Consider the following 6,437-nt stretch of genomic DNA (forward strand, 5'->3'; position numbering starts at 1 on the left):
CTGCCCCCTCCTTAGCCCCCCAGCTTGAGACGACACCTGAGCACCCCACAGCCCGGGGTAAGCGAATGTCAGTGAGACTCAGCCTGGGGCGCCTGGTAGGAAGGCGGGTCCCAGAGGGGTGCAGAGCTGGGAGCTCGGGCCGCGGCAGGGCTGGGGAAGCCGGAGTCCCTTCCGCCCGCCCAGTGCTTCTGGACCACGGTCTGAGGACCACTCTCTGCGAAACTAATATCTCCCCGTGGACACGGCAGCTTCACCTCCTTTTGTATCTGCACTTTCACAGCCTAGAGATGAGATGGGGGGCCTTCGCCTTGAGCTGCAGAGGGGAACGTGAGGCTCGGGGAGCTGACCGGGTCCCCCGGGATTACTGGGTTATCAGGTGGTGAGGTTCGCACCTCGGCTCCCTGCCGCCACCCACCTGGGATCTTATACCGGGATCCCCAAAATGCTGGTGAAAAAGTGACGTCGGCTCCGCGACAACGAAAGCCCAACTGCCCTCCAATGAGCAGGAAGCCCAGCCCCTCAGGAGGGCCTTCCCTGCCACCTTCCTGTTCCTTCCACCCACCACGCAGAGGCCCCTCCCCAAAAATGGAGGGAAACCCTGCCTGTGAGCTTAAAACCGTTTCTTCCATTAGCAGACATTTGCATTTAATTGGCCCTTAAAAATCTCTCTCTCCCCCCTTGCCAGGTGGCTTTGGTTGGAGTGTCGCCGTGTGCACCAAAGGTTGTGGGTCCAATTCCCTAGGTTGGCGGTTCAATCCCCGGCCCTTGTCGGGGTGTGTGCAGGAGGCAACCAATTGACGTTTCTCTCTCACATCAAAAAGTTTTTTTCTCTCTCTGTCTCTCCCTCTCTCTATAAAATAAATGACAACATATCCTGGGGTGAGGATTTTTAAAAATCTCTCTCTAAGTGCATGCCTTTGGTCTGTGCAGCATATTGAGGTCCGAGCCCATCATGCTGATTTATGAAGCCCAGCTCAGTGATACCTGGGAATTTACTCTATGGAGAGAACCCCCGCAGGGAAAAGTCAGATGCCTCGCCGTGAAGGGCAGCTCTATCTGCATTGTTGCTAGCCAGGAAAGGGAAACTGCCTGCAGGCCCAACGTCAGGGCCTGGCTGAATAAAAGATGACACCTCAGCCTACCGCTCAGCCTGGGACAGACCTGAGCCCCGGCCTGGGCAGGGCCTGGCAGAGACGGCGGGCCCTTGGTGGGGCCTGGGAGCGACGGCGTGGCACTCACTGCTCACCAGCCACAGCGTGACACTTGGTTTCATGCTGCAGCCATGGTCGCGGCAGAGCTGTGTGCAATCAGGACAAGTAACGAGGAGATGGAGCTGGAGTCTCACTGAGCAGGAGCGGAAAGAGCCGAGGGAGGCGCCCGCCCAGGCCAGTGTCGGAGTCAGAAGGAGGGGACTCTGTGGCCGGTTCCCTGGGACCCTGGGCTTGTGGGAGCCCCCTCCACGGGGCTGCTGGAGGAGTGAATGGCTTCCTTAGTGAAGGCCGTGTCGGTTCTGGCACATAGCGATGCTCAAACCAGCCAGCTTCTCCTTCCTCCTCCTCCCCCTCCTCCTCCTCCTCTTCCTCCCCCTCCTCGCAGCGGGCACCTCTGCCTGACTGGCTGATAGCGAGCACAGCTGGCCCAGGACTTCCCCGCGGCTCCATCAGAGGGGGCAGCGGGAGGGGAAGGGGCGATGCCAGGCGACTTCCCGGCGTTCCACCCGGAATGAGGGACTATCTGGGCACCAAGACCTTTTCCCTTCGGCGTCGCACATCTTCCCAAGAACTGGGCCAGGCACTGGGAGAGCCAGCCCTGGAGACAGCCTTGTGCCCACCCAGGGCTCCCTTGCCCTCCACAGTTGCACCAGCAGATGGCGCTAGGCGGTGCCCTGGAGGCGGGCAGCCAGGAGCTGGCCATGAGGGAAGGACTGGGAGATACTAAGGCCCAGGGGATGTTCAAGAGCAGGACTGGGGGTTCCTGATTTGATTTAGCAGAAATTGGTCTTTGAGTGAAATCTCCCAATCAATGTGTTACACACTAATTTAAAAAAAAAAAAACACGTTTAAATATTGAGCAGCCCAAGCAAACACATCTGTCCCCTCCACAGGAACCCCTCCGTCCCCCACTCCCGCCATCAGCATCTCTTCTCTTGTTTAAATATATATATTATTGATTTCAGAAAGGAAGGGAGAGGGAGAGAGAAATAGAAAGATCAATGATGAGAGAATTATTGATTGGCTGCCTCCTGCACGCCTCACACTGGGGATCGAGCCCGCAATCCAGGCACGTGGCCTGACCGGGAATGGAGCTGTGACCTCCTGGTCCGTGGGTCAATGCTCAACCACTGAGCCACATTCGCGCGGCTTTCAGCACCTCTTGAACGTCCTTCCAGTAACAGGAAGTCGGGGGGATGCCTGCTCCCCTGGCGTGGCCCCTACGTTAGAAAGCACTTCCTAGTTCAGGCTAAAAAGAAACTCACACACAGAAAAGAGCCCCCTAATAACGTCCACTCCTTCCACACTCGATGCCGCCCCAGTGAGCCCACCCTCCCTGCACAGACCCCAGTCCTCCTCCCCAAGCCCCTCCAGGTCACACGGCATAAGCAGGGAGAGCAGGTGCCCAGCTCCCGATGCGCCTTGTCCAGGACAGTCTCCGGGAGTCCTCTCGACAGCATTAGGATGTGGGCACTAGTACTGCCCCGATCTTCTGGATGGAGAAATTGAGGCCCAAAGACAGTAACTTGCCCACAGTCACGTGGTGAGAAGAGAGCCAGGCAGACGTGGACTCAGTCCCCAGGCCAGTCCCCCGGACCTGGGCTAAGTAGTCTGAGTCCTCCGGGCCTCAGTGTCCCCGTCTGTGAAATGGAGGCCTTTCCCTGCTGTGCGGCCCTGGCCGGGCGCTGCTCCGCAAGTGGGAGCTGTCCGTGCGGACAGGCAGGCACTGGCTCCCTGGGGGCGCGTCTTCCCAAGCGCAGGAACACGGGCTCCGAGGCTGGGGGGGCAGGCTGAGCTCAGGACAAGCGGGAGGAGGGAGCCGTGGGAATCTCAGCTGACACCAGGCCTCAGCGGGGCCTGGACGTTCGTCCCTCAGAGGGGGAGCCAGCTGGTGGCAATGTGCTTTTCCAGCAGAGAGAGGAGAATGCACGCACTGTCCGCCGGACAAACCCCAGCTCGGTGAGCACCCGCGGCCACATGCCCTCCTCTGCCACCCGCTCTGCTGGCATCCCCACGGGCAGTGCCACGGCCCAATTCCCTCTGGAGCCCTCCCAGTGCCCCTGCCCCTGCCCCTGCAGCCTGGCCATCTGCCTCCACTTCCTGACTCCCAATGCCAGCTCTCCAAACACTCACTCCCTTCCCCTCAACCCCACCTCCCACGTCCCACAGGCCTGGGTCTGCCTCTGGGCCTCCCTCTGCCCAGAGGGGCCGGGCTCTCTGCTCCCTGACTCCCAAACCCCCGCCCCTGAAACTTCCACAATCGCCCCCGTGAACCCACGGCACCCTCAGAGGGGCTGCCCTGGCCACGCTGGGCTGGCATCGCCCACCGACTTGTTCTGCCCAAACACCCATTCATCCCACTGATCACTCATTCGTTCAGCACAGCCTTGGCGAGCCTCTACTCTGCCGGACGCTGTTCTCGGCACTGGGGACACAAAATAGAAATCTTCCCACCTAAGCTTCCAGAACATTCTATCGTTAGGGCCAGGACAAGACTGGCTGACTCTGTGCTCCTGGACCTCCCTCCTCCCAGGTTCCTGGTGCAGAGCAGGTGCTGGGAGAAGTGACCAGGGAAGGACACCAGGAGTGACCCCACGGTGGGCCAGCCCCCTGGGACTGCTGCGGGCGGGGCATGCCCAGAGCCTACGGGAGGCGGGCATATTCCACGCTGAATCCCAGCTGGAGTGCAGGGGCCTGATGGCCGCAGTGCGTCCGTCCGTCTGTGACAGACCAAGCGCAGAGCAGAGGCACCTCCTGGTGAGATGCTCGGCCCAGCGATGTACTCACAGCCGACCTGGCTCGGCCCCCAGGTCTCCGGGGCAGGAGAGAGCTGCCACTACGCACGTGTTTCTTCCGGAACAAATGCGGAGCTCAGGCCTCGTGCTGGACTCTACGAAACGCCTGCAACCACGTGAGCAGAAGTTCTGCGAGTTCCCAGGGCCCACGCCCCCCTCCTCCTGGCTTCCTGGGATGCTCCCCGGCTCGGAGAGCACGTGGCATCCGCCCCTGGGTGGCCCCGGCCTATGTGTGCCACACCCGCTGCCAGTGGGTGAGGGGCCTCTGAGCAGATGGCTCTGTCGGGTCCTCCCTTTATAAGGCGTGTTCTTCATGAGAAGTGAAAATATGCAGGTCAAAGAAACACATCGAAGGTTTCGAAAAAGCAGACAGAATTCATTTCCACTCCCAACCCTACACGCAATGTCCTCGCTGCCCTTCTCCCCAGAGGGACAGACCAGCGGCGGCGGGTGGCGGCGGGCAGCTCTCTACGGCGCCGCACTAGGCCCTCCCGGGTCTGAAGAATGGCTCTCCCACTTCACAGGGTTTCGGTGAAATGAGTGGGGCGGTCCAAGGCCACCCAGGCTCAGAGGCCAGACCGGACGCTAAGTCACAGCAGATAGAAGAATCGCCCGTTTCATCTCCCTTCCAAAGATGCTTAAAACAGGGCAAATCGATTACCTCGCTTAAAATCCAATATTTACATCTGCTCACAAAGCCCAAGTTACATCAAGTTCCCATCCTACCTTCAGATCTTTTTCTCCCACCGGCTGTGACCTCTGACCCTCCGCCTCCCCTCCAGCACAGAGAGGCCCTCAGTGGCCACGCGGCTGGCGAGGACCAGGCCTCACTCTTCTCATCCGGGCTCCCGAGCCTCCCGGAGCCTCCGTGACGCCCTCGGGGGGCGCCTCCGCCGCTTGCATCCCCCTCTTGCCAGAAGCACAGCCCCCTCCTCTGAGTCTCCACCTGCCCACGCTCCACATCCTCCCAGGCCAGCGTCACTTTCATGCTTTCAAGAAACATGCCACAGCCCTGGCCGATGTGGCTCAGGGGTTAGAGCAGCGGCCTACACACCAAAGGGTCCTGGGTTTGACTCCCAGTCAAGGGCATGTACCTTGGTTACAGGTTCCATCCCCAGCTTCCGGTCGGGGTGCATACAGGAGGCAGCCAATCGATGTGTCTCTCTCACATGATGTTTCTCTCTCTCTCTCTCTCTCGCCCCCCCCATCATCTCCCCACCTTCCGCTCTCTCTAATCCTCCAGTAAAGATTAACAAAAACCAAACCACCAAGTTCATGGAGCGGCTGAGCTCTGGGAGAGAGACAGGTGTGTGCCCGCCCCTGCTCCCCTACAGCCAGGACACTGTACGCACCTGAGGGGCAATGAGCACCTTCCGTGCAGCCAGCTCCGGGCTGCGGGTGTCGTTAGCTTGGGGATCGTGTAATTCTTTGAAGCAGGTGTGAAGCCCTCTGCTCCTCACACACTTTGAGTTGACAGCTCAAATTTCTTATCATAATTTAAGTGTTGCAAAGTATGTGATTTACAGCTTATTGTAAATGTTGACATTTAAATAAAGCTGCTACATCATTCTTTTAAATATAACTAGTGGAATCTAAATATCACAGAGATCTGATCCGCACCGCCCCACCCCGCGTTAGAAACGGGACGCTGTGACCTAGAGGAACAGAGTGGCCTGCCCAGGATCCAGACCAGGGAGGCGGCACCGCCCGCCAGCGATCTACCTGCCCGAGCCTTTACTGCTGTGCCCTGAACTTCAGAGGCAGAGTCGGCGCCTCGCCCACCCCGGTCCCCAGGGCCCGCCCAGGCCCTGACACAGCAGGGACACAGCCCGCCTGCTGACCGTGCTTTCTGGTCCAGGAATAGAAACGCCGCTCCTCCCGGCTCCAGAGGCACATCTGCAGCCTCAGCGCCTCCCTCCCCAGCTTGATGCAGCCCACGGAGCCGGCGGCCGGGCCCGGCATCGCCGTCTGTCCGTCTGTCTGTCTGGCTTCCTCTCTGAAACCCAACAGACTCCCTCTGGACCCCAGGAAACTGCCCTGTGCTGCTGCTGGTAGGAAGCAACCTCTTTTCAAAGCACCATTGGAAGTGGGGGTCTCTAAATCAGCCCCCCCACAGAGGCAGGACGAAGAGGGCAGGTGCGATGTGTGTACATCCCAGGGTCAAGTCACTCCACTTTAGCAAGGCAGTCGCCGCGCCTCCACGCGGGAGCCCCGGTTCCCTCCGGCCAGCTCTGTAAGAGGGATGGGTACATAGCACACCTACTTGCGGTGCTGCTGTGAGACGGGCGGGAGCAGTAACCGGTGCTGGCGCAGGACAGACAGCACTGAACGCTCACCGAGGGTGTGATGACCCGCGTGCTAACCACTGTGTGCCCAGCACTGGGCCTGACACACCGCACACCACTGAGGGAGGGACGAGGGAGGAGGGAGG

The 6,437-nt window shown here is 59.9% G+C and overlaps 1 protein-coding gene across 1 annotated transcript in view; it reads right to left on the minus strand.

Annotated features, from left to right (window-relative positions):
• Positions 1-6,437, minus strand: part of JAKMIP1 (janus kinase and microtubule interacting protein 1) — a 34,322-nt gene that overhangs the window by 21,661 nt on the left and 6,224 nt on the right. The window lies entirely within an intron of this gene.

This window comes from Myotis davidii, unplaced genomic scaffold, assembly GCF_000327345.1.
Source record: "Myotis davidii unplaced genomic scaffold, ASM32734v1 scaffold960, whole genome shotgun sequence".
NCBI classification, from domain to species: domain Eukaryota; kingdom Metazoa; phylum Chordata; class Mammalia; order Chiroptera; family Vespertilionidae; genus Myotis; species Myotis davidii.